The sequence below is a fragment of the Mustela lutreola genome, chromosome 5 (genome assembly GCF_030435805.1).
Source record: "Mustela lutreola isolate mMusLut2 chromosome 5, mMusLut2.pri, whole genome shotgun sequence".
NCBI lineage: Eukaryota > Metazoa > Chordata > Mammalia > Carnivora > Mustelidae > Mustela > Mustela lutreola.
In genome coordinates, this window is record NC_081294.1 from 69,898,486 (window position 1) to 69,925,264 (window position 26,779).

Consider the following 26,779-nt stretch of genomic DNA (forward strand, 5'->3'; position numbering starts at 1 on the left):
CTTAATTTTCATGTAGAGTTGTTTTCTGATTTATAAATGTAGGCAGCTGTCCTTTAATATACTATGTGTAGGTCAGCCTTATTTGAATCCACCACACAAATGTGTGTTGGATTCTATCTAGTGAGCAACTTTTGCTAAGAGTTTTACCTGGTACACTGTAGACACAATAATATGTATGATGTGAAAGGGTGATAACTGTGTAATAATCACACTACAGCTTTTGAAATGCAAGTTGCTTAGTTTGAACATGGTGCTTATTGAATCCGGTATTTAAGTTCAGTTTCCTTATGAATCAGTTAGTTATAGATGGGGGAGGAGGGAATTGTTCCCTGTAGCTTTTTTTGCCTCCTGATTGCATGCTTTCATTTGCACACAGGGTTGGTTGTGAAGTTTGTGGACGTTTGACTGAAACCTGGAACCCAAATGAGAAGAAACCTTCAAGGAACAACTTCTATTGATAGTGAGTCTACAGTCATCTGTATGCATAATATGGAAAGTTCTCAACCCACAGATAGCTAAATGGGTGACTCCATTGACCAGGAGTGGTGAGTCTGACTGTCCCTACTGAAAATTAACTAAATCCTATCATAAAAAGAGAACTCCTCCTCCTCCATTCTTAGCATTTACTCACTGTTGAATAGTAAGTTAATTTTTTATTACAGAGAATGACAACAGGGCAGTTTAGGAAAGTTCCTTGTGCCTAATAATGTATTTAGTGTATGATTGCAGTTTGACTTTTTTATTCAGTTATGCACATCCTTTCCTTTGCCATTGTATTTTTCTCTTTTATTTCTTTTCCTAATTATACCATCTTCCAAGGCCTGTCTTCTTTTTTTTTTTTTTTTAAAGATTTTATTTATTTATTTGACAGACAGAGATTACAAGTAGGCAGAGAGAGAGAGAGAGAGAGAGAGAGAGTAGCAGGCTTCCCGCGGAGCAGAGAGCTCGATGCGGGGCTCGATCCCAGGACCCTGAGATCATGACCCGAGCCAAAGGCAGCAGCCCAAACCACTGAGCCACCCAGGTGCCCCCAAGGCCTGTCTTCTTAAAATATTCAGCTAACACTAAAACGATGGTCATGATAATTATCAGCATCTACTTAAATCTTGGTTAATGATAGGCGTTCTTGCCTTTGAAATCATTTTAGGAATAGATCCAGTTTTGGCCACTGAGTAATAGAAGGGAAATCTGTAAGAGGATTCTAGGAAAGGTTTCCTTGATTTTGAGAGAAAGAAGGAAAGCGTTGATCCCTCTTCTCCGTAGTGGTTTTATCTGGATGTGACATCTAGAACTGCTGTGGCCGTTTTGCTACTAGCCTGAAAGTGTTGCCCTGATATCAAGGTAGGTAGAGGCAGGAGAACAGCGGAGAAGTAGAACTGGACTGTGCTTAACACATGTAAAATCACCCTCACTGTGCATTCCTTGTTAGCTGAGATAATACATTTCCTTAATGTTAAGCAGTTTCCCTGTAGGTTTTCTGTTACTTGCTGTAGAAATCCTCTCATTTGATTTCTCCTCTTTCTGATTACCCATTGTCTTTAGTGTCTCAAGCATTTATTTCTCCTTGATTATGTTCTGTGCTGTCCAGTGATGCTCCTTTGTGTATGTTGCTTTTGAGGCACATTGTAAACATTTTTGAAGTTAAGGACTGTGTTTATATCCCTCCTTTGTCTAACACCAGTACTGTCTTCTTAATAAAGCCATCAGAGCTTATTTACTGAATTGAATTGTTTGAACAAATGAGTATTTGAAAGACCAGTCTACAGAATTGAACAAGTACAGAGGTTTTCCTTCCTTCCTTCTTTCCTTCTTTCCTTCCATCCATCTATTCATCCATCCATCGAAATTTTTATTTATTTCAGAGAGAGAGAAAGAGACTCTTAAGTAGAGTCCCTGCTCATGACGTGAGCCAAAACCAACTGACTAAGCCACCCAGGTGCACCTACAGTGATTTCCTTTTAATTCACATCCTCTTCTTTGACCACACTGTTTCTCCTTGGGATTATAAATAAAGCTTGGCTTTTAAGATGATTATTGTATAACACATATTCAAGTGGTTAGTTCTACTCTTAAGAAAATGGTGGTTGTATTTTGCCTTTTGTTTTTTTTTTTTTTTTTCAATTTTATTGTAAGTCTCAGAGCTTTTCCTATATATTTGAGTTCTGGCTTTCAGTGAAATACATTTCACTCTCTGTTATAAAAACTGAATAGTTTATGTTCTATTTTCTCTGCTAATTATAGAAATAAGGGATGTTAAAAAGTATGAAATAGTAATTTGGAAATAATTAGTATTTGGCTTTGAAATGCACATTTACAAAAAGGCTCTCTATGCTGTACATCTCTGCTCTGTTCTTAGGACCTAGTTGTGTGTCTGTGTGTGGAGGTAGGTTTTGTGGTGAATCTAGTACCTTGTAAGAGGAGTCTTGAGTTACAGGATGGATTATTTACTTATTTTTTATAGCTCTATGAAATAAAACCACTTTTTTTCCTAACTCAAGGTACCCATATACTCTGCAATCTTTATTTAAATTCTAATGTTGTAATCTTGAAAAAGTTGAATGTAAACCTCTTTTGCTCTGAGAAAATACATAGTCTTGGTTTCTGTTGTATTAAAAAGGAAAATCATAAAGCCTGTGGGTAATTTTGTAATACATTTTGAATCCTTGAAAATATGATTTTCACTTAGGGAAGAGTTGATTTTTTTTTTCCTTGATGGGTTGTTGTTAAAATTTGGGGGAATAACTTTTTAAGAGGGAGTGAAAGGTGTATGATGTGCTTAACCTATCAATTTTAATTCAGTAATACCATTCAGTAATACTAGAAGTTGAAATCACTAAGGTCAGCTCTAATGTGCTTTATTTCATAAATGTTATGAAGAGTTTGTCAGAATGGAACATGTGCCTTGACCCCAGGCAATCACAGCAGACATGTGATCTAAGCTAGATGAATCAGAATGATCTTAGGATATTTGCTAGGAATGCTGGGATAAAGGCACTGTTTTGTTTGTTTGTTTGTTTTGGGGGGGGGGGCTGTATTTCAACAGAAATCAAAATGTACTGTCATTAAACTCCTGGCAGCTACCTTCTGGCCATAAAAGGAAACCAGTTAAATAAGAAGTAAACACTGAAGGAGTAGAACAGAGAAAAACTATGCTCTGACCACTAGATTGAGTCCTCCCTGAAGATAGTATACCCCTAGACTTTATTTATTTTATGTGAGCCATTAGGTTCCAGTTTAATCCAGTGTGCTTTGGATTTTTTTTTTTTTTTAAGATTTTATTTATTTGAGAGAGAGGCAGTGAAAGAGCATGAGCGAGGAGAAGGTCAGAGGGAGAAGCAGACTCCCCATGGAGCTGGGAGCCCGATGCGGGACTTGATCCCGGGACTCCAGGATCATGACCTGAGCCGAAAGCAGTCGTCCAAACAACTGAGCCACCCAGGAGTCCCTGTGCTTTGGATTTTATGTTTTATGTGTATGAAAACATCTTAACTGATAGATCTTTTATTAGCACCCATTCTAAACTATATAATGATAACTCAAGGACTTAATAAAACTTGTGAATTAGATAAGTCTGATAATGCAGTCCATTATCAGGTGTATAGATGGCAGATAAGACTGTTCATTGATTGATTACAAGGATTCAAGTATTAAGCAGAAGAGTTAAGGTGGTGAATACATACTTAGTCCATGCCATTGCTAAGCAGTTTATTGTTAATTGGAATAGACTGACACGGTGTCCTAAATACTAGTAGGATTATTATCAGAGATTAATAATCTCTTACTAAACAAGGTTAGGGTTGTGGAAGAAAAGGAGTATCCATCATTTCTTAAGACTAGCTCTTTGTTGGAGACTCCTGCTGAACCCTTCCTACCTTTGAAGCTGCTGAAACAAATTGTGGAATTGGCAATCTTTTAAAAATATATATATATTACCATTATTTTTTATATAAATTATTATTCATTTTTTCCTAATAAATCATTAGAAAAAGGTACAGTTCTCAATCCTTTATTCAATTTTTGTTTGTTTGTTTGCCTTATTCAGAATCTTGAGGCCAAATATACAGGGGGTTTCAGAATTCTTCTAATTTTAGAAAGGTTAATATAGTGCACACATTGTATTAATATCTCTTTTTTACTTAAGGAAGGGACAAGGTGGTTTCTGTTATTAATAAATACAAATAATGCCTTACATGAGTCGAATTGCTAAATGACATACTCTGTGTACTTTCAATATTATCTTAAATATTTAACAGTTTTTTTAGTAATAGCCATAAAACATGAGGGATATGCATTCCATTTCTTTTTCTGTTCAGTTTATCAAAATATAACTTTCTTCACATTTGAACAATCCCCTTTCTTATGATTTCACCTATACATCTCCTATCTCATTTCACCCATTTCTTTAACTTCTTCATTGCATTGTGTGCACCTTACCTGACTACAGAATCTACAAGTGATTACTTCTGACACCTAAGTAGAGCTTAGAAAGTCAAAATCTTCTCTCCCAAAGGTTTCCTTACTTCACTGATAAGTCTTCAAAAAAGAAAAAGAAATGCTTTTCATTCATATATTCCATACTTGCACATTTCATCCACAAATCAGCAAGACAGGCTTTTCTTCTCATTCAAAACAGGATTAGATAGAATTCTTTTACTGAGCATTTTGATGCTACAATCCACTAATCTGGGAACCCAGGGTGCTGTTCTACTGTATAAGAAGGTCATTTAGTGGAATAAAAGTCTATATAACTTATGGTTAATTTCAGTCCATACTATGTTGAATAATTAGTAATAGCTGGGAAGTAAATTCAGTCATCAGAATAAGGATCTTTGTAGTTATGAGGAAACTGCAAATACATCTTTGTATGTCAGGGTTCTTTCTGTTGGAATCATTTTGACTACAATACAGCTGTTGGTGCAGTAGCTTTCTGTTTTCTTGCTGGTGAAGAATAAGAATTCGTGTAAGTAGGTGAAAATTTGCTGGAGCCAGAGTACAGGCCTTTATGCTTGGTTTTCTTTTGGCTATTATAATACCACATAGGTGACTGGGTCCTGTCGTGTTCAGAGCAAGAGTTTCTGATTCTTAACTAGGCTGGTGAGGAGGAAATGCTGCTGATGGGTGACCTTTGTTAATCAGTGGTAGACAAAGAAGGATGCGAATTGAATTGGTCTCACTCTAACATGAAATAAAGGTATAACAAAATAGTTCTGATTGCACCCATTCTTTTTAGAAATGCTTTGGAGGTCCTGATGCCATAATGTATTCAAGACCTGGGCTGCTTTCTTCACCGCTTTCAGCAATGATCTGTCTTCTCTGCTCTTGGTTATGTTTACTACCTTCTCTATCTCCCCTGAGTTGGCTAGGACTTTGTTGTTCTCCATGTTTTTGCTGGTAATCTCATGCAGAGCACAGCAGTTGTCTTGTTTGGTCTCATCAGACAGTACATGAGGGCCATTGCTACTGGGAAGGTGGTTGGCCAGTTCTCTCATGCTGTGAGCTTCTTATTCCAAACATCTAGCACCATATCCCTCAAAGCAGTTACTTCAGATGGAGCATCTATCATTATGTGCTCTCATAGTGGATGGTCACCTGGATGTACTCTGCAAACTAGTTTCCAGCAGGGAAGCTCTGGAGAGTTCAGTAGAGCCTTTCAAGGTAGCTGGTGTGCAACTTTCTGGTAGAAGAGTCCAGTAGCATCTTAAACCCGTTGGAGGACTTTGGCGGTCTTGGGATATGACCAACTCCATCCCACTGATCCTCTTGTGTCCTTCTCTTTTTCTTTTTCCCCTGACATCCGGGATCCAAGTCCTTGCTGGGAGAGTCTTTTCCTGGTAAGGCATCCAGTTAATTCAGGCCCAGCAGCTGGGCCTGAGGGCCATTGCACAGGTTCCATGGGGGTGCAAATGCAGGACACCACAATCTTGGTGTTGTAACCATATGTGCTCACACTTGTGTGGATCCCATACAAAAGTGAGTTTACTAGCACCTCACAAGGTCACATTGCTTCTTCACTTCCTCCCCTGTGGAGCTGGCAACCTGTCATATTAGACAGAACAAGTAAAGTCTGAAATTTAATTTTGTGATCATCAAAATGGAAAAGAGCTATTCCATCCAGAATAACTGGAACATTCACAGTGTTTATTAAGGCCAAGAGAGCACCTTGATTGATTGTTGTCTTTATAACATCACATGGAAATAAATTCCAAAGAACTCCTGTAACAAATTCCTGTACTTCTGCATCAGTAGATTTGTCTCATCAGTTGGAACAAAGCAGGTATCTTACCCCCACCAATATTTTTTATTGCCAGTTTATTTTATTTTTATTTGTAGACTTGGCAGACACAAGGTTTCCGAGGGCACCACAGCATTTCCTCTGAACTTTGTCCAAAAAGTCTACCAGATGCTTGATTCTTCCTTACCTATACACCTCCATCTGTCTTTTGTTGTTGCCAAAGCACAGGTGCTGCAGGTAGGTGGCTGCATTTGCCTCACCTGATGGGAGGGGTGCTGCAGCATGTGAATGACTTCAGGTAGCTTGGGGTCATGCCTGGCAAACTCCCTGGAGTCTTTCTGAATATTGTCTATTGATGGGGATCTTGTGCCAGCACCACATGTGCTGTTGCATGCTGAAGTGTGCTAAAATGTCAACTGCTGCACTCAGTGCTTTATTGGCTCGTAGGGTTCCATGCAGGTAGCTGTTGTGTTCAGAGAGTAATTATTTCTTTGGTATATAAGGGTGCTCTGCTGACTGGACATCCTTTGCACGTTTCCAACACCTACTGTACCTGTGTGATACAGTGCTGCCTGTGATCTTTGGAGTTCACGGTTCCGAGGTTGGGTCTCTGATAACATTGAGCTGTAACAGGTCTTCCCCTTGTATATAGGAGTGATGAGCAGGTTGGGAGACTAGGGTCTTTCCTAAGCTGGTTGTACTTACTAGAATAGGAACTGTAAGCCTTTCAGGCTGTCTAGCCAGTGTGGAGCCATACTCTTCATAAATGGCATACTGCTGCTGTCCAAGTTGTTCCGTGTCATAAACTGCCCTTTACAGTGAATGTCACAGGTGTTGTGGTGCAGTGGTCATCCCTGAGTGTTTGGGGTACAAAGAGCCCACTTGGCCTTGGGATGGGAAGCTACTTGAGTCTGTGCCTCCCATCAGGATCAGTGGGGATCCTACTTTGGTGATGGTTTGGTACTGAAAGGTTGGTCTCTTTGGATTGGATGTCTGCTGGGGTTATTGATCCAGCCCAATGGACAACTACTGGGGAAGAGCGTCTGTATGCAGAGTATGGAGAGGTTGTCTGCTAAACAAGTAGTGGGGTGAAGGAATATGCACTGGGGTTCAGTGGTCGGGAGTCACTCACTGACAGCCAAATCTACTCTCCAGAGAATTTTTCTGTAACCCCTTTGAAGGAGACATGCCTCCTGATAACAAAAGAAAGACTGCTCTAGATGGAGCTGAACTAACCCTTCTCATGGCCTGATTGGCTACTGATGGCTGAACCAGTGTTTGTCCTTCAGCTCTTGAGTTTCTCACCAAATGGTTATTAGTTGACCTATGTATGAATGCTATGGTCTGTTGTCTGTCTTACTCAAATTCTAGCTGTTGTGAAAACTCTTTGTTTCCTGGTATTTACTCTTGGAATAAGAATCCATATGTGTTGAACTTCTTGAGTTATCTGGTGATGTTTCATGGAGAGATGTCTGTGCTGGTGAATAGAAGGTCCCTTGTGCTGATGCTGTCCTGATGACATCGTTGTTGAGATGGACAGTGTCAGAACTCCAGGTTCCTTTATACCAGTGTTTGGCACATCTGTTGATCTCTAAGGAAATGACTTCTCTGTTGAGCTGCTCCTTCAGGAAAACTAGAAAGGTAGTGGCCATGGTGTTTGGTTTCATGCCTGGGCCAGTGGAGGCAAATTTCTTTCCATGGTTGCTCCTCCTGCACAGGTGGGGGCTGCTCAGGAATGGGTGTTCCTCTTGCTAGGTTAGGCAGTGGCTATTGTCACTCTGGGAATGAGGTCTCTCTGCACTGAGGAGTTGCCGCTGCAGCACTGGAAAAAATTAAATAGTGCGTAGGGGGCTGCCCAACCCTCTCTCCCCATGTATACCCCTTTCCCTAAACTAGCGCTCCCACCACCTGTAGCGGTGGGCTAGAGTGGCTAACTTGCCCCTCTACCCTGTGCCCATGGTGTCAACCTCCACGGCCAACATTGACAAGCACTCATTTTTGTACTTGAGAAAACTTAGAGGCGTTAGGTGATTTCATGGAGGTTTATGTAGCTATGAAGTAATAGAGTTGAGATTATACTCTGCATCAGTTTGTTTCTGATATGCATGTGCTTAACCTGTGTTGCCCTGCTTCTTCATGGTGCTGTACTGCTTAAATTCATCTGTTTATTGTTAACATGAGTAAGATGATTATTCTTTGTTAAGTTTATTCAGCCAGCCTAACAAATATACTTAGTATTTTTAATAGTCCTGGAATTGATTCACTTAGCTTTTCTGGGAATATAGTCTGTTTGTAACTAAACGTAATTTTAAATTTTGCTTATCCTTTTCAAATATTATATCATATTAGTTCACTTACTAGTTACAATGGCTAGAACTTGTGGGACATTGTGATTACAGTGAGCTTGTTGTCTGGTTAATTTAATGCACCTATCATTTCACTAAATGCTTAACCATTAATTGGAACGTTGATACTATTTCACCCCTGAGCATGAAGCCAGATGTTAGTATTCTTTATAAATAAAATATGAAAGGGATTGAAGTACTTCTGTTATCTTAATAGTTTTTAAAAATCTGGAGTGCCAGGGTGGCTCAGTCAGTGAAGGGTCTGCCTTCAGCTCAGGTCATGATCTCAAATAAATAAATAAAATCTTAAAAAAAAAAAGCTATTAAAAATCCTATTTGGACATGTTTGTAAGCCAGATTTTAAAGTCTTAATTGTTGCTGTATCAGAATTGCTATAAACTAAAATTTGCTGTTACCTGTACCTGCTTATACTACACTTCATTTTTCTTTTTCAAGATTTAATTTATGAGAGAGAGAGAGAGAGACAGTGCGCACGTGCATGAGTTGGGGGGGGGCGCAGATGAAGAGGGAGAAGGAGACTCCTCGCTGAGCTGAGAGCTTGATGTGGGGCTGAATCCCTGGACCCTGAGATCATGACCTCAGCCGAAGGCAGAAACTTAACCAACTGAGCCACTCAGGCACCCCATACTGCACTTCATTTTTAATCTCTCATAGTCTGTACATACATCTTTTAAATCTTTGGTATAATCATTTTTATACATTTAAAAATCTGTTTTTTATTCTGTATAATTTGCTGAGTTATATTTGTCTATGTATTTAAAAAAGTTTTGTGGGGGGATAGTATGTAGTGAATATTTTACATGTATATAACATGTAGTGAATATGTTGAATAAGTTAGTTTTTACCTTTTTATTATCTGGCTTAATTATCTGATTTAATTATCTGATTAGTGAGGCATCTTTATAAGCCTGTGTTTTGGCTAATGATAGGAAAATATTATATCAATTTTAGAGATGGAAAAACCCCAGAAAGTACATATTTATTATTGTTGTAGTTTCTTGTTTTCATGGTCGTGTGGCTGATTTCAAATTTGCCAGTTTTGCTGACTTGATAGCATCTTGCTCTGGGTGCCAGTCTTTAGAAGCTCTCTGGTGGGTTTAGGTATTTCTCTCTCTCTATTCTCTGTCACACACACAAACACATGTACACACACGTGAGGAATAATTCATTTACCAAATGTGAGAGCGTGAGGAAATGTGCATATAAAGAAAAAGGAGGTAGAATGGGGTTCCCCCATTTGGATATTGCTCCTGAATGGTTCAGAGTTTCTCCTGTTAAACTAGTAATTATCTGTGAAGTACTTTTGGAGTTTTTTAGGGAGTGGAATATTAGCTCTTTAGTTTTGTCAGTATGATCCAAAATATCTGTCTCTATCTGTAGCTAGAAAATACTTTTGAAACATTTGATAATAGTGTTACAATTTAAGGGAATGAAACTGATGTTAAATTCCTAGTTACTTTGGCGAATGATCCAGGGTTTAAGTATCTGGAAATAATGTTATTTTGAGGGGGCTGTGCTTTGCTTAAGTAAATAGAATTGGGGCTCAGTGTTGGGCCCATTCAGCAGCTAACCATAGTATAATCATCCTTACCACAGCAGCTGGAATTTATTGTAGCTGTTGCTCTATGTTCTCACTGTAAAGGCTATGATTTCCATGAAGAAATCATAAAGGCAGGCCTTTTGTGGTTTTGATTACCAAGTGTTTTTCTGACCAGCATCAGAAAATGCTCTGCATGTTTTGGGCTATGTGGATATAAGACACACACACTTTTATAAAGGAAGCCATTTCTTCTTTGGAAAGTAGTCACATGCAAGAAACCTATTTTCATTTATTGTTAGCATGTGATATTTGTAAATGGTTTTAATGTACATGTTCGCTGAAAAATACATAGAGGAAACGTTACTAATTAAAGGAAATGTGTTGATCTTAGGATGGATATAGACATTTTCCACTCAAGACCATATTCCCATGGTCATCTTTTTCTGTAGTTTTCTTTAAAAATGGTTTGACCCATAGAACTGACCACAAGTTGAGTGCTATGTGTATTGTCATTGGGTATTTTAATTTATTTTAATTACAATGTAGTTAACATACATTGTTGTTTTAGTTTCAGGTGTACAGTATAGTGATCAGCACTTCCATACATCACTCAGTGCTCATTAAGATAAGTGTATTCTTAATCCTCTTTACTTATTTCACCCCCAACCTCCCCCTGGTAACCCTGTTTGTCATCTCTAGTTCATAGTGTATTATTTATTGGTTTGTTTCTCTCTCTCTTTTTTTTTCCCTTTGCTCATTTGTTTCTTAAATTACACACATGAGTGAGATCGTAAGGTATTTGTTTTTCTCTGACTGGCTTATTTTGTTTAGTATTATACTCTCTAGCTCCATCCATGGCATTAAAAATGGAAAAATTTTACTCTTTTATGGCTGAGTAATACTCCATTGTATATACACACACACTACCTCTTTATCCATTCACCTATTGTTGGACACTTGGGCTGCTTCCATAGTTTAGCTGTTGTAAATAATGCTGCAGTAAAATAGGGGTGTATATTTTCCTTTGAATTAGTGGTATTGTATATTTTGACTAAATAACCAATAGTGTGATTACTGGATCATAGGGTACTCCTATTTTTAATTTTCTTTTCTTTTTTTTGTTTTTTGTTTTTAAAGATTTTATTTATTTATTTGACAGAGGGAGATCACAAGTAGGCAGAGAGGCAGGCAGAGAGAGAGAGGAGGAAGCAGGCTCCCCGCTGAGCAGAGAGCCCGATGCGGGACTCGATCCCAGGACCCTGAGATCATGACCTGAGCCGAAGGCAGCGGCTTAACCCACTGAGCCACCCAGGCGCCCCTATTTTTAATTTTCTGAAGAATCTCCTTGTTGTCTTTCATAGTGGCTGTACCAGTTTGCAGTCCAGCTAACAGTGCACGAAGGTTCCTTTTTCTCCACATTCTGGTCTACACTTACTATTTCTTGTCTTTTTTATTTTAGCCATTCTGACAGGTGTAAGGTAAAATCTCATTGTAGTTTTGATTTGCATTTCCCTTATGGTGAATGATGTTGAACATCTTTTCATGTTGTCTGTTGGCCATTTGTATGTCGTCTTTGTCAAATTCTTTCTTCATGTCTTCTGCCCATTTTTAAATTGAATTATTTTATTTATTTTTGTGTTGAGTTGTATAAGTTCTTTATGTATTTTGGATACTGATTTTTTTTTTTAAAGATTTTATTTATTTATTTGTCAGAGAGAGCGAGCACAGGCAGACAGAGTGGCAGGCAGAGTCAGAGGGAGAAGCAGGCTCCCTGTGGAGCAAGGAGCCCAATGTGGGACTCGATCCCAGGACGCTGGGATCATGACCTGAGCCAAAGGCAGCTGCTTAACCAACTGAGCCACCCAGGAGTCCCAAGATTTTATTTATTTGTTTGACAGAGAGACTCCACTGAGCAAGGAGCCTGATGTGGGGCTGATCCCTGGACCCTGGGATCATGACCAAAGCTTAAGGCAGTTGCTTAATGACTGAGCCACCCATGCTCTCTGATTTTTTTTTTTTTAAAGATTTTATTTATTCATTTAATAGAGATCACAAGTAGGCAGAGAGATAGAGAGAGAGAAGCAGGCTCCCCACTGAGCAGAGAGCCCGATGCGGGGCTTGATCCCAGGACCCTGGGATCATGACCTGAGCCGAAGGCAGAGGCTTTAACCCACTGAGCCGCCCAGGTGCCTCTGGATACATACTCTTTATTGGGTAGGTCATTTGCAGACACCTTCTCCCATTTAGCAGGTTTTGTTTTATTTTGTTGATTTTTTTCCTTTGCTGTGCAGAAGCTTTTTATTTTGATGTAGTCCTAATAGTGTATTTTTGCTTTTATTTCTTTTTCCTTAGGACATATCTAAAACAATGTTTTTATGGCTGATGTCAGGAGAAATTACTGCCTGTACTCTCTTGTAGGATTTTTATGGTTTTGGATTTCTCATTTAGGTTCTCAAACCATTTTGAGTTTATTTTTGTGTATGGTATAAGAAAGTGGTACAGTTTCATTCTTTTGCCTGTAGCAGTCCAGTTTTCCTAGCACTATTTGTCGAAGAGACTTTTTCCCATTGCTTATTCTTGCCTCCTTTATTGAAGATTATTTGACCATATAATTATGGATTTCTTTCTGGACTTTCTACTCTGTTCCACTGATCTATGTGTCTGTTTTTATACAAGTACCATAGTGTTTGAATTTCTTCAGCTTTGTAACATAACTTGAAGTCTGAAATTGTGATACATCCAGTTTTATTTTTCAAGATTGCTTTGGCTATTTAGGATCTTTGGTGCTTCCATATAAATTTTAGGATTTTTTTCTTCTAGTTCTGTGAAAAATGCTGTTGCTCTCTTGATTGGGATTGTATTAATATGTAGGTTTCTTTAGGTAATATAGACATTTTAACAGCATTTTTTCTTCCAGTCCATAAGCATGGAATGTCTTTTCATTTATTTGTGTTGTCTTCAATTTCTTTCATTGGTGTTCTGTAGTTTTCAGAGAACAGGTCTTTCACCTTTGATTAAGTTTATTCCTAGTTATTTTTTTATTCTCAATGCAGTTATTGGGATTGTATTCTTTTTTTTTTAATTAAAGATTTTTATTTATTTTTTTGACAGAGATCACAAGTAGGCAGAGAGGCAAGCAGAGAGAGAGAGAGAGAGAGGAAGGGAAGCAGGCTCCCTACTGAACAGAGAGCCTGACGCGGGGCTCGATTCCAGGACACTGGGATTATGACCTGAGCCGAAGGCAGAGGCTTTAACCCACTGAGCTACGCAGGCTCCCTGGAATTGTTTTCTTAATTTCTCTTTCTGCTGCTTCATTACTACTGTATAGAAATGCTGTGGATTTCTGTACATTGGTTTTGTATCCTGTGGCTTTACTGAATTCATTTATCAGTTCTAGTTGTTTTTTGGTGCAGTCTTTAGGGCTTTCTTTCTTTCTTTTCTTTAAGATTTCACTTTAGAGTGAGAGAGTGTGTGCATGTGCATGGGGAAATGAGTGGGGAGGAGCTGAGGGAGAAAGAAAACCCCAACCAGACTCCACTGAGTGAGGAGCCTGACAGGGGGCTCAATCTCACAACCCTGAGATCAGGACCTGAGCTAAAATCAAGAGTCGGAGGCTTAACTGACTGAGCCACCCAGGCCTCCCTTTAAGGTTTTCTATATATAGTATCATGTTAATTGCAAATAGTGAAAGTTTTACTTCTTCACCAATTTGGATGCCTTTTATTTCTTTCTGTTGTCTGATTGCTGTGGTCTTACTATTTTTTGTTTGTTTTTTAATATTTATTTATTTTAGAGAGAGAGAGAGCAGGAGTGCACGTGAGTGGGGGGCAGGGGAAGAGGGAGAGAATCTTCAAGAAGGCTCACCACTAAGCACAGAGACCCACGTAGGGCTTATTCCCCATGACACATGAGATTATGACCTGAGCCAAAACCAAGAGTCTGATGCTCAACCAACTAAGCCATCCAGGCACCCCTTGTCATTGGGTTTTAATGGCCAAGAGGGAAGAATAAATTTTACTCTTTAAATGTTGGCTAACACTTTCATCCCTAATTACATCCCTAAATATTCTAAGGTAGAGTTACATTTCTTTGGTTCCCTCATATATTTCAAGCAGTTTACAGGGCAGATTTACCAGTAAACAAATCTTCCTAAAACTTTTTAATCTTTTTCTTTTTCTTTTCTTTTCTTTTCTTTTTTTTTTTTTTTAAAGATTTTGTTTATTAATTTGAGAGAGAAAAGAGAGAGAACAGGGGGAGGAGCAGAGGGAGAGGGACATAAAAAACTCCATGATGAGTGCCAAGCGTGACTTGGGATTCCTGGACTCCTGAGATAGTGACTTGAGCTGAAACCAAGAGTTGGACGCTTAACCAACTCAGCCACCCAGGTGCCCCAGAACTTAAATAATTTTTAAATGTTCAGTAAATTAAACTTGCAAATTTAGCATATCAGATTTTCTTATCTTTTAAATATCTTAATAAATAGAATATAAAATATCATAATAAATTATTATAGATACATAAGAGCACTAAAATATTAATAGTGTAGGTTTTGCTTGACTTGATCATTTCTGTATCAATTTCTATATGTTACCAGAGTTAGAATATTATCCACCCAAAGGGAAACAATTACCGTCAAGGACGGTCGAAGTAATATGGTTAAAAATCGTGACTGTGGGGACGCCTGGGTGGCTCAGTTGGTTGGACAACTGCCTTCGGCTCAGGTCATGATCCCGGAGTCCCGGGATCGAGTCCCGCATAGGGCTCCCAGCTCCACGGGGAGTCTGCTTCTCTCTCTGACCTTCTCCTCGCTCATGTTCTCTCTCATTGTCTCTCTCTCAAATAGATAAGTAAAATCTTAAAAAAAAAAAAAAATCATGACTGTGTGCTATTAGGGTGAAAAACTATAGATTTCAAATGGATTTCTGGGCAAAGAAACTTGAGGCTGATAGAGAGCCTTGGGACCTAGATGTGCCTGCCAAAGCTGAGCTGGCTATGGTTAGGATGGGTGTTTTTCTTAGGGTGAAGTTCTACCTGTCACTTAATAGGACCTTGGGAGCCATTCCTTTCATCTATATACTTGAACACATAGGTTTCTAGTTTTATGCAGTTCTTTGTACTCAGGTGAAATTCTGGTCTTATAAATGAGTGGGGAGTAGGGATTGGGACAAACATCCTTCTGGCTCCCACTGTTAATTATTTTTCTCCCTCAGATTCAGGGTCCCACTTCATCCTGGTGTTCTAAGCGTGTAGTAAACTACTCATTTAAAGTTCTTTATACAGAATAGAATTCTAAACCACTTATTTCAACTATAGTTCTCTACACTAGAGCCACAGAAAGTGATTTGGAGAACAGTTTCTGCCTCTGGAAGGAACGTCTTTTGTTTCATGAACAATGACAAATCTGTATTGAGATGAAACATAGAGGCTGTAGTCAGCCTTCTAGATACAACCACACTGTGTAATGGCTCCCCTTGTCCCTTAACCAGTACAGTTTTTCAGTTGGACACATAGTTTATTTCTCAAAAAGTAGATTACCTGTAGTAGAATCACCTTAGACTCAAAGAGACGTAGATAGAGACTCATTATTAGAATTCAGCATCTGAAAAATACTGTTCTAATTTATAATACAGCATGATGCCAATAAAAATAGCAGAAAGGTTTTAAAGAATTAGGCTAGATGAATGTAAAATTTAAAAGACAAAAAATACCCAGAAAAGTTATGAAAGAAAAGGAAGTAGTTCTTTCATATATTAAAAATGTATTCAGGGGCACCTGGCTGGCTTAGTGGGTTAAGCCTCTGCCTTTGGCTCAGGTGATGATCTCAGGGTCCTGAGATCAAGCCCCGCATCAGGCTCTCTCTGCTCAACGGGGAGCCTGCTTCCTCCTCTCTCTCTGCCTGCCTTTCTGCCTATTTGTGATCTCTCTCTCTCTCTGTCAAATAAATAAATAAGTCTTTAAAAAAAAATGTATTCTAAAACAATAATGATGGAGGCACCTGGGTGGCTCAGTTGGTTATTGGATCTTGGTTTCGGCTCAGGTCATGTTCTCTTGATCATGGGATCAAGCTTAGTGTTGAGCTCCAGGTGCAGTGTGGAGTCTGCTTGAGATTCTCTCTCCCTCTTCTCGTCCTCTTACTCACTCACTCTCTATCTAAAATAAGTAAATCTTTAAAAGAAAACCCATAGAATTATAATGATGAAAAAAATAAAATCGTGGAAACATTGTGATTCTGTATATGAGCTAGGTCAGTAGTATAGAATAGAAGTTGTTCCAGATTCATAGGGAAATTCAGAATACAATAAAAGTGCATTTCAGGGGCACCTGGGTGTCTCAGTGGATTAAAGCCTCTGCCTTCAGCTCAGGCCATGATCCCAGGGTCCTGGGATTGAGCCCCGCATGGGGCTCTCTGGCTCAGCAAGGAGCCTGCTTCCTCCTCTCTCTGCCTGCCTCTCTGCCTACTTGTTGCTCTCTGTCTGTCAAATAAATAAATAAAATCTTTAAAAAAGGGGCGCCGGGGTGGCTCAGTGGGTTAAGCTGCTGCCTTCGGCTCAGGTCATGATCTCAGGGTCCTGGGATCGAGCCCCGCATCGGGCTCTCTGCTCAGCGGGAAGCCTGCTTCCTCCTCTCTCTCTGCCTGCCTCTCTGCCTACTTGTGATCTCTCTCTGTCAAATAAATAAATAAAATCTTTAAAAAAAAATCTTTAAAAAAATGCATTTCAGATCAGCAGAGAAACGGATTTTTTAAAAAAATTGTATTATAGCAAAGTAGTAGTACAAAATTAAAAAAATAGATCCTTCAGAGGAAGAAACACATTTTTTCTTTATTTATTGGAGTTAGGAATTTTTTTCAAAGATTGGAAATACAGACACTCTAATACATTGTTAGTGGGTGTGCAGTTTGGTATATTCTGTTAGGAGGAAATTTGGAAAATATTTGTGAAAATCTAAAATGCCTACCAAAATTTAAATCTGTAAACCATCATACTATACATGTGTGAATATACAGTATTATTCTGTGCATCATGTTTATAGACATAAAAGATTAGAAATAACTCAACTTTACATCTGTTGGAGACTAATTATACTCATGATAAAATACATCCTTTATAAATAGAGGGAGACAATTTTTTAAAAGTTACTGATACTGCCTGATTTCTTTTTTTTTTTAAGATTTTATTTATTTATTTGACAGACAGAAAGATCACAAGTAGGCAGAGAGGCAGGCAGAGAGAGATGGGGAAGCAGGCTCCCTGCTGAGCAGAGAGCCCAATGTGGGGTGAAGCCTGATGTGAGCTGAAGGCAGAGGCTTAACCCACTGAGCCACCCAGGCGCCCCTGATACTGCCTGATTTCTAAGATAAAGTGTTAAGTGAAAAAGCAAGGTGCCTAATGATGTGTGCAATCACATGAAAATATTTTAAAAAGGAAAAAATATATATGTGCATTCTTCTATGTGTGCAGAGCATCTGTGAAAGATTACACAAGAAGCTAATACTTGTGGCTTTGTCTGGAAGAAAATTGGATGGCTAGGGATAATGGTGAGATTTATTATTCATAATTTACTCTTGCATCTTTTGAGTTTTATACCGTGGTGATATATTGGCATATTGCTTACCAAAAAGACACACACACACACACACTCACTAATATTTAGTACTGAGGAACAAAACATATTTATCCAAATTTTAATCTTTATCAATTCATCATAATCTCTAAGAATCTCTAAGGGTGAGACTCACTTCCAGTTACATTAGGAAGTTTTTTTTTATTGTGATATAAAACATATAAAAATTACTTTCTTAACCATTTTTAAAAGTATAGTTTAGTAATATACTCACATTGTTGTAAACAGATCTTCATCTTGTAAAGTGAACTCTGAAACCCATTAAACAAAAACTTCTGTTTACTTCCTCTTCCCAGCCCCTGGTACTCTCATTATACTTTGTTTCTGTGAATTTGAGTACTTCAGATAAAAGTGGAATTACTCATATAAGTGGAATATGGTATTTGTCTTTTTGTGGCTGGCTTATTTCAGTTAGCATAATGTGTTTCAAGTTCATTCATGTAGCATGGGACAGGATTTCCTGCCTTTTTAAGACTGAATAGTATTGCATTATATGTGTGTATCACATTTTGCTTATATATTTATTTGTTGATGAACATTTGGCTTCCTTCCACCTTTCGGTTATTATAAATAGTAGTGCCTTGAACATAAGCGTGTAGATATTCTTGGTGACTCTGCCTTCAGTTCTTTTAAATAGATAACCAGAAGTGAGATTGCTGGATCATTTGGTGGTATTATTTTTCAGATTTTTCAGGAATTGTCTATTGTTTACCATAGGAGTTGCACCATTTTATGGTTTTACAAACAACACAGAAGAGTTCCAATTTATTCATGTTCTCACCAGTACTAATTGTCTGTTTTTTCTTTTTCTTTCTTTCTTTATTTTGGTTACTAGCCTTCATAATGGATATGGGATGATCTCAATACATGCTTTTAACAAGCATTATAATCATATATTTATTGTATACGTAAAAAAGTTTATCAAGTATATTTAACCTAATGATTTCAGTTTGATTACCTAAAATGCAACAAGTAGCCACTTTTTAGAACTTTTTCTCAGTATGCTTTGTTGTTGTAACTTGAGGTGTGTGTTGTGAAATCAGATTTTAAAGGGTTAGTACCCTTTACAGTGCCTCCCCTGTTTTTTCCTTCTATTTAACCATGATTGAATGACCCAGGAACAGACTAGGCTATATTTATTCCCAAAGAATTTTGCCAGTAGTTGAAATTCGAAGGTTCTATGTGTTACGAGAATTCCTACTGTGTACCAGCATTATAAACACTATGATTTAATAAAAACACTTGTCATTTTCACTTTGTAACATAGTATTTGACCTCTGTTTATTTCAGTTTTTAAAAAAGTTTTATTTATTTATGTATTTGAGAGAGAGCACAAGCTGGGAGAGGGGCAGAGGGAGAGGGAAGAGTGGCTACCTGCTGAACAGGGAGCCCAATGTGGGACTTGATCCCAGGACCCTAGGATCATGACCGGAGCTAAAGGCAGACTCTTTTCTTTTCTTTCTTTCTTTCTTTTTTTTTTTTTTTAAAGATTTTATTTATTTATTTGAGAGGGAGGGAGAGAGCGAGCACGAGAGGAGATCAGCGGGAGAAGCAGACTCCCTGCCCAGCAGGGAGCGCAATGTGGGACTCGATCCCAGGACTCCAGGATCATGACCTGAGCCGAAGGCAGTCGCTTAACGAACTGAGCCACACAGGCGCGCCCCTGAAGGCAGACTCTTAACCGACTGAGCCATCAGATGCTCTTGTTTACTTTTGTTTTTATTATTATTATTATTTCTATTTTAAAGCTTTTATTTATTTATTTGACACAGAGAGAAATCACAGTAGATAGAGAGGCAGGCAGAGAGAGAGGGGGAAGCAGGGTCCCTGCTGGGCAGAGAGCCTGATGTGGGGCTCTATTCTAGGACTCTGAGATCATTACCTGAGCTGAATGCAGAGGCTTAACCCACTGAGCCACCCAGGTGCCCCCCCCCCCTATTTACTTTTAATTGAAAAGTTTTACCTTCATAGTGAAAGTTTTGTGTTAACTCTTCTCACAAGATGAATTCAGTCATAAGTTGTCTTTTAAGAGGAAGGTCAAACAGTCTTGGAGGATTTTATCCAGAGAACAAAAGTACATGAAATCCCAGTGAAAAATGGAAAAGGGGTATAAATTGTCTTCCAGTTTTTTTTTTTTTTTCCTTCTCCAGGAAAATTTTAGGGGCATTATTTATTTGAGAGAGAGAGAGATTACAAGTCGGGATAGGGAAAGGGAAGAACAGACTCCCTGCAGAGCAGGGAGCCCAATGTGGAACTCAAAACAAAATTAATGCCTGGTAAAATATTTTCTATTTTAAGTAAATTAATTGCAGTTTTCTTTTCCTGACTTGAAGTTTCTGAAATTATTTTTTTGGCATTACTCTCACAGAATCGCCTATTCTATCTTGCTAGTATTTATTCTTTAGAAGTATTTAGTAGTGGTATTTAAAAGTATTGCATCATTGTGTGAGTATCTATCTATAACCTAAAATTACACTGTAAGTATTAGAAGTCATTTGAAAATAATTTTTGCTAGACTTTAAGTTTCACTACTGTGCAGTTTATGATTTTTCATTTAAACATTTAAACTGAGCAGTTGGATTTATGATATTTGGTGTGTGAGTTGGTAAAGAAGGCTGCTAAGTGATAGTATGGCTTGGGAAGGGTGGGGGTTTAATCCTCACTCTCGGTTTTGAGAAAAATAATGAAATCCTTTATATCCCTTTCCATAGACATGCATTTCAAAGACTTACATTTTAATAAGAATTGGTTGTGCAGCTGCAACCCTGGCAACACAGACTAGGAGAGAAGAATTGGGGCAAAATTCCAGAAATCAAGGCAGACAATGGTCTCATGTGGAGCTGAGCTAATGAAAACTGATAAAAATATAAAGCACTTAGTAGAAGTAAGACCATTTCTTTCTTTGCAATAGTGGATGTTGAAATTTTCCATACTATATTTTATTATTTAGTAAGTCAGAAAGCTGTCATAAGCTGCTTACTCAATAAAAGTAGCTGCATTATATTGTCCTTTAGTATAAAAACACCCTACAGACTCTGGGAAGCTAATATTTCTGTGCAGTATATCTAAAAAGTAATTGTTGCCGGCCCATTTGGTAAAGTATTGAGAACACAATGTACCAAGTTTGTCAGATTTTTAAAAATAAGGTTTTTTAAGTTTTAGTAATTTAAGAAATAAATGCTCACAGTAGTTTTAATGTAAATTTGTGGTTTTGGGGCTCTTGAGGTGCCCTCAAATGATAAAATTTGTAAACGTAGTCTTCTCTCTTAATGCTCTGACAGTGGTATAAAATCTGTTATGAAGTGGTAATTTAATTATTATCAATATTTAGATTGTGTCTGGGATTTTCCCTGCTGTCATAAGAAGTATTGCAAGAAAACATTTTTTGTGCATATAAAGATTTTGCCTTTTTTTTTTTTTTTTGGATTAATTTTAGTAACTTCTGGATTTTCAGAACTGACACTAACTCAATACCTGTAAAAACTTTAGGTATTTTCTAAACATACTGCCAGTTTACATCATCTTAATTTTTCTAGGAATTAGTTTTTTCCTTAATAACTTATTTGAGCTTTTAAATCTTGACTTTTAGTTCTGGAAAGGTTTATTCTCATCATTTTTTAAAAAAATATTTTATTTATTTATTTGACACAGAGAGAAAGATCACAAGTAGGCAGAGAGAGAGGGGGAAGCAGTCTCCCCAATGAGCAGAGAGCCGGATGTGGGGCTAGATCCCAGGACCCTGAGATCATGACCTGAGCTGAAGGCAGAGGCTTTAACCCACTGAGCCACCCAGGCACCCTGCCCACCCCCCCTCACCCCCCCGCCCCCCCCCGCCCCGGCTCCAGTTTTAATGAGCTTTCCTTCCTTTGGTTTTATAGTTACTGCGTGTACATTTCTGGGTTGTCCACGTCAGGCACTCTTCTTCAAATGGTGTAAGTTGTTTAGTGTTCATCTTTATTTTGCAGTAGTGTTTTGATCCAGATGTGTCTTTACTGTGGTTAGTAAGGTAATTGTCCCCTGGGGGGGGGGGTTAGGGGACTATTATTTGCTGAATCTAATAGTATGTAGTGGGAATGACTAACAGCCACATCTTAGTTTGTGTCAGTTCAGGTAATTTTAAGGAGTGGGAGAGGGCTTGAGTCTCAGTACAAATAGCCACCCAGCAGCACCAAATTGCTCTTAAGTTTTCCTGTTGGTTGCTACTGCATCAGGCAATTTCTGTTCAGGGTTTATTTTTTAAACTCTTAAAAATAAGTAGTAATACTTTCTGGAGATAAGAAATACTTATTATTTAATAGAAATAAGAAATAATACACTAAGAGTTAATTTCTTTTAGATTTTATTTAACCACCAGATCTGTAGGGTTTTGGTGGTGTGGTGGGGGAACTTAACTAAATGGAACCCCAAAGTCAATTGTATCATCCGTAGACAGATGAAATAGAGGGTGACCCTCTAGGCTTAGGCATACTATATATATTATAGGTAACCTAGTTAGTAATACATTTTTTGAAGTGTTCAAATCTCTTTTAATTACTCTGTTGATAATTGCTATGTTACTAGGCTTCATACATGGTTATTGCTAAACAATATCTGCCAAGGGGTTTGGATGCATATTGTGGATTTTTTAAATTATTTTGTTCTGAAATTAAAGTATGCAAAATAAAAAATCTGTCAAAATAAATGCATGAATACGTACATATGTACATATCTTTATAGTGAAATTGTACATTCAAAAGTATATGCTTATTTTTTTTTAATTGAAGTGTAGTTAACATAATATTGTAATAGTTTCTTATGTACAACATCATGATTCAGCATTTTGTATACATTTGGAAGTGATCACAGAGATAAATTTAGCTACCATCTGTCCCATACAGAGTTGCTAAATATTAGTAACTATATTTCCTGCGCTGTACATTGTATACCTATAGTTTGGCCTTCTAATCCCTTCCCCTTATTTTAAGTATTTCCTATTCCTCATCCCTCTAGCAAACACCAGATTGTTGTCTGTATCTGAGTCTGGTTTCTATTTTGTTACATGTATTCATACATTTGATTTTTTTTTAGATTCTACATAAAAGTGAAGTCATAGGGTATTTTCCTTAACAGTTTGACTTACTCTTTACTAAGGATTTTTCTCTAAGTCCATCTGTGTTGCTGCAAATGTAAAGATTTCATGCTTTTTTATGGCTAATATTCTAGTGTGTATATAGAGTACATTATCTTTATCCTTCCATATTTGGTGGACATTTAGATTGCTTCCATATCTTGGATATTGTAAATCATGCTGCAGTGAACATAGTGGCATATATTAGTCTCAATTAGTATTTTCCTTTTCTTGGTATGAATACTGTGACGTAGAATTGATGGATTATATGGTATTTGTATTTCCAATTTTTTGAGGAATCTTTATGCTGTTTTATCATAATGGCTGCACCATTTTGTATCCCCACCAAACAGCACATGAGGGTTCTCTTTCTTTCACATCTTGGCCAGAACTTATTTCTTGTGTTTTTGATACTAGCCATTCTATGAGGTGTGAGGTGAGATCTCATTGTGTTTTGATTTACAGTTTGCTGATGGTTAGTAATGTTGAACATATGTTTATGTGCCTGTTGGCTCTCTACATATCTTTGGAGAAATACCTATTCAGATCATCTGCCGAATTTTAATAGATTTTTTTTGGATACTGAGTTGTGTGAGTTTTTTCTGTATTTATAATATTAACCCCTTTTTGGGTAGATCTTTTGCAAGTATCTTCTCTTATTGAGTAGGTTGCCTTTTGTTATGTTATGGTTTCATTTGCCATCCAAAGCCTTTAGTTTCAGGTAGACCTGTTTATTTTTGCTTTAGTTGCCCTTGCTTGGTGAGATGATCCAGAAAAATACTGTTCAGACTGATGTCCAAGAGCTTACTGCCTGTGTTTTCTTCCAGGAATTTAATGGTTTCCAGTCTTACCTTTAAGTTGTTAATCCATTTTGAGATTATTTTTGTATATAGTGTAAGAAAGTGGTCCACTTTCTGGGGTGGCTCTGGTTCAGTTAATGTAGCATGTGACTCTCGATCTCAGGGTTGTGTTTGAGCCCTGGAGATTACTTAGGAAAGAAAGAAAGGAAGGAAAGAAAAAATATTAAAAAGGAAAAGGAAAGCTGGTTCACTTTCATTCTTTGTAATTGTCCATTTCCTCAATACCATTTATTTAAGAGACTCTTTTTCCCATTTTACATTCTTGCCTCCCTTGTTGAAAATTAATTTACTGTATGTATCTGTGTGTGTTTACTGCAGGACTCTATTATCTTCCATTGATCTGCGTGTCCTTTTGTGTTAGTACCATACTGTTTTAATTTCTGTAGCTCTGTAGGATAATTTGAAGTCAGGGATCATGATATATCCAGCTTTGTTCTTTCTTCACACTGCTTTGGCTGTTTGGGTTCTTTTGTTGTTCCATACAAATTTGAAGATTCTTTCTTCTAGTTCTGTGAAAGATGCCATTGGTATTTTGCTACAGATTGCATTGAATCTATATATTTCTTTGGGTAGATGGACATTTTAACAGTTTTGATTTATGCTATCCATGAGAACAGAATAGCTTTCCATTAATGTCTTCTTCAGTTTCTTTTGTCTTTGTCTTACAGTTTTCAGAGCACAGGTCTTTTTACCTCCTTGGTTAAATTTACTCCTGCATATTCTTTTTGATGTGATTGTAAATGGGATTGTTTTCTTAATTTCTCTTATAGTTCATTATTAGGGCATAGAAATGCAACAGATTTGTGTACATTAATTTTGTAACCTGCAACTTTGCTAAATTTAGTATTCGTAGTAGGGTTTTTTTTGGTAGAATCTTTAGGGTTTTCTGTATATAATATGTCATGTGCTAGTAGTGACAGTTTTACTTAGTTTTTTAGTTGGATGCCACTGATTGATTGGTTTTTCTCATCTGATTGCTATGGCTAGGAATTTGCATTACTGTGTTAAATAAAAGTAGTGAGAGTGGGCACTTTTGTCTTGTTTCTAATTTTAGAGGAAGACCTTTCAGCTTTTTACCCTTGAGTATGATGTTAATTGTGGGTTTGTCATATATGGCCTTTATTAAGTTCAGGTATGTTCCTTCTGTATCCACTTTGTTGAGAGTTTTTAATCATAAATGGTGGTTGAATTTTGTCAAAAATTTTTTTTCTGTATCTGTAGAGATAATAATACGATTCTTATCCTTTTTTGTTTATGTGGTTTAACGTGTTGATGGAGTTGAGGATATTGAACCATCCTTGTATCAGAAAATTCAGTTCATTGATGTTCTGTTGAGGATTTTTACATCAATGCTCATCAGGAATTTTGTTTTGTGGTGTTTTTTGTCTCATTTTGGTATCAGGTTATTTCTGGCCTGATAGAATGTGTTTTGGAGTGTGTTCCTTTTTCAGTTTTTTGGAATAGTTTGAGAAGGATAGGTATTAACTCTTTTTAAAATGTTTCCTATAATTCAGCTATGAAGTTCTCTGGTTCCGGACCTCTGTTTCTTGGGAGTTATTAATTACTCTAATTACTCATTAAGTCTTCTTAATAGTAATGGGTCTGCTTAGATTTTGTCCTTGAGGAAGACTTTTTAAAATTTTTTTTTAAAACCTTTATTTGAGAGAGAGAGAGAGCACAGCATGCTCATGCACAAGCATCAGTGTGGAGAGGGCAGAGGGAGAGAGGGAGAGAATCCTCAAGCAGACTGCCTCCTGAGTGTGGAGCCTGATGCAAGGCTCAATCTCAGGACCCTAAGATTATGATCCATATTGAAATCAAGAGTCAGGCACCTAACCGACTGAACCACGTAGGTGCCACTCCTTGACTCAGTCTTGGCCGATTGTATGTTTCTAAGAATTCATCCATTTTTTCTCTTGGTGGTTCATTTGTGCGCATAGTAATCTATGTGTGGTATAGGTTGTCATTTCTCCTTCTTGAGATTTTATTTATTTGAGCTCTGTATGCTTTTCTTGATGAGTCTGTCTACAGAATTATCACTTTTGTTTATCTTTTCAAAGAACCAGCTCTTAGTTTCATTGATTTTTGCCTATTTTTAGTATCAGTTTCATGTATTTTTGCTCTAATCTTTATAATTTCCTTCCTCCTGCTAACCTTGGGTTTTGTTCTTTTTTAATTTGCTTTAGGTATAAAGTTTGATTGAGATTGTTTCTTGAGGTAGACCTGTATGGCTATAAATTTCTCTGTTAGAGCTGTTTTCACTGTGTCCCAAAGATTTTGGATCATTGTGTTAGTATTCATTTGTCTTCATCTTTTTGATTTCCTCTTTGATTTTTTTTCTTGACCTGTTGGTTGTGTAGTAGAATGTTGTTTAGCCTCCATGTGTTTTTTTCCATTTTTTTCTTTGCTTTGTGGTGGTGGTCAGAAACCCCTATAATGTGAACATTAGTATACTTGATGTCCTAGTATTGACCTAAAAAGTATTTTCATTTTTTGGATTCCTTTTTTCTCTTTTTTTGCTGTTTATTTTTTAAAGGTTTTTAAAAAATTATTTATTTGAGAGAGAGAGCCAGAGTGGGAGGAGAGTCAAAGGCTGAAGGAGAAGCTGACTCCCCACTGAGCAAGCAGCCTGATATGGGGCTCTGTCCCAGGACCCTGGAATCATGACCTGAGCCAAAGACAGATGCTTAACCATCCAGGTGCCCCTCTTTTTGCTGTTTTCATCAGCAGATTGCTGATCTGCTGATCTGCTCCTCTGCGTCATTCAGTCTGCTGTTGATTCCTCTAGTGTATTTTACATTTTAGTTATTGTATTCTTCCACTTTGATTTTTTCCCCCCCAAGTATTTTCCATGACTCTACGTTTTTAAACTGTGTTCATTCTTTTTTTGAGTTTGGTTAGCATCTTTGGTTAATTACGTTCAGCTCTTTATCTGGTAGATTGCTTATCTCTGTTTCATTTTCTAGTCATTTTCTGAGGTTTTGTCTTGTTCTTTCATTTGGAGCGTACTCCCCCTGCCTCCTCATTTGCTTTAGTCTCTGCTTATTTCTG

The 26,779-nt window shown here is 37.6% G+C and overlaps 1 protein-coding gene and 1 pseudogene across 3 annotated transcripts in view; one reads left to right on the forward strand and one right to left on the reverse strand.

Annotated features, from left to right (window-relative positions):
- CDC42SE2 (CDC42 small effector 2) overlaps nucleotides 1-26,779 on the forward strand; it is a 119,903-nt gene that overhangs the window by 39,090 nt on the left and 54,034 nt on the right. For all 3 annotated transcript variants that reach the window (XM_059174488.1, XM_059174489.1, XM_059174490.1), the window contains exon 2: nucleotides 377-545. The gene's annotated coding sequence lies outside the window, so the exon portion shown is untranslated. The remainder of the gene's footprint in view (nucleotides 1-376; nucleotides 546-26,779) is intronic.
- On the reverse strand, nucleotides 5,699-7,656 carry LOC131831139 (plakophilin-4-like; annotated as a pseudogene).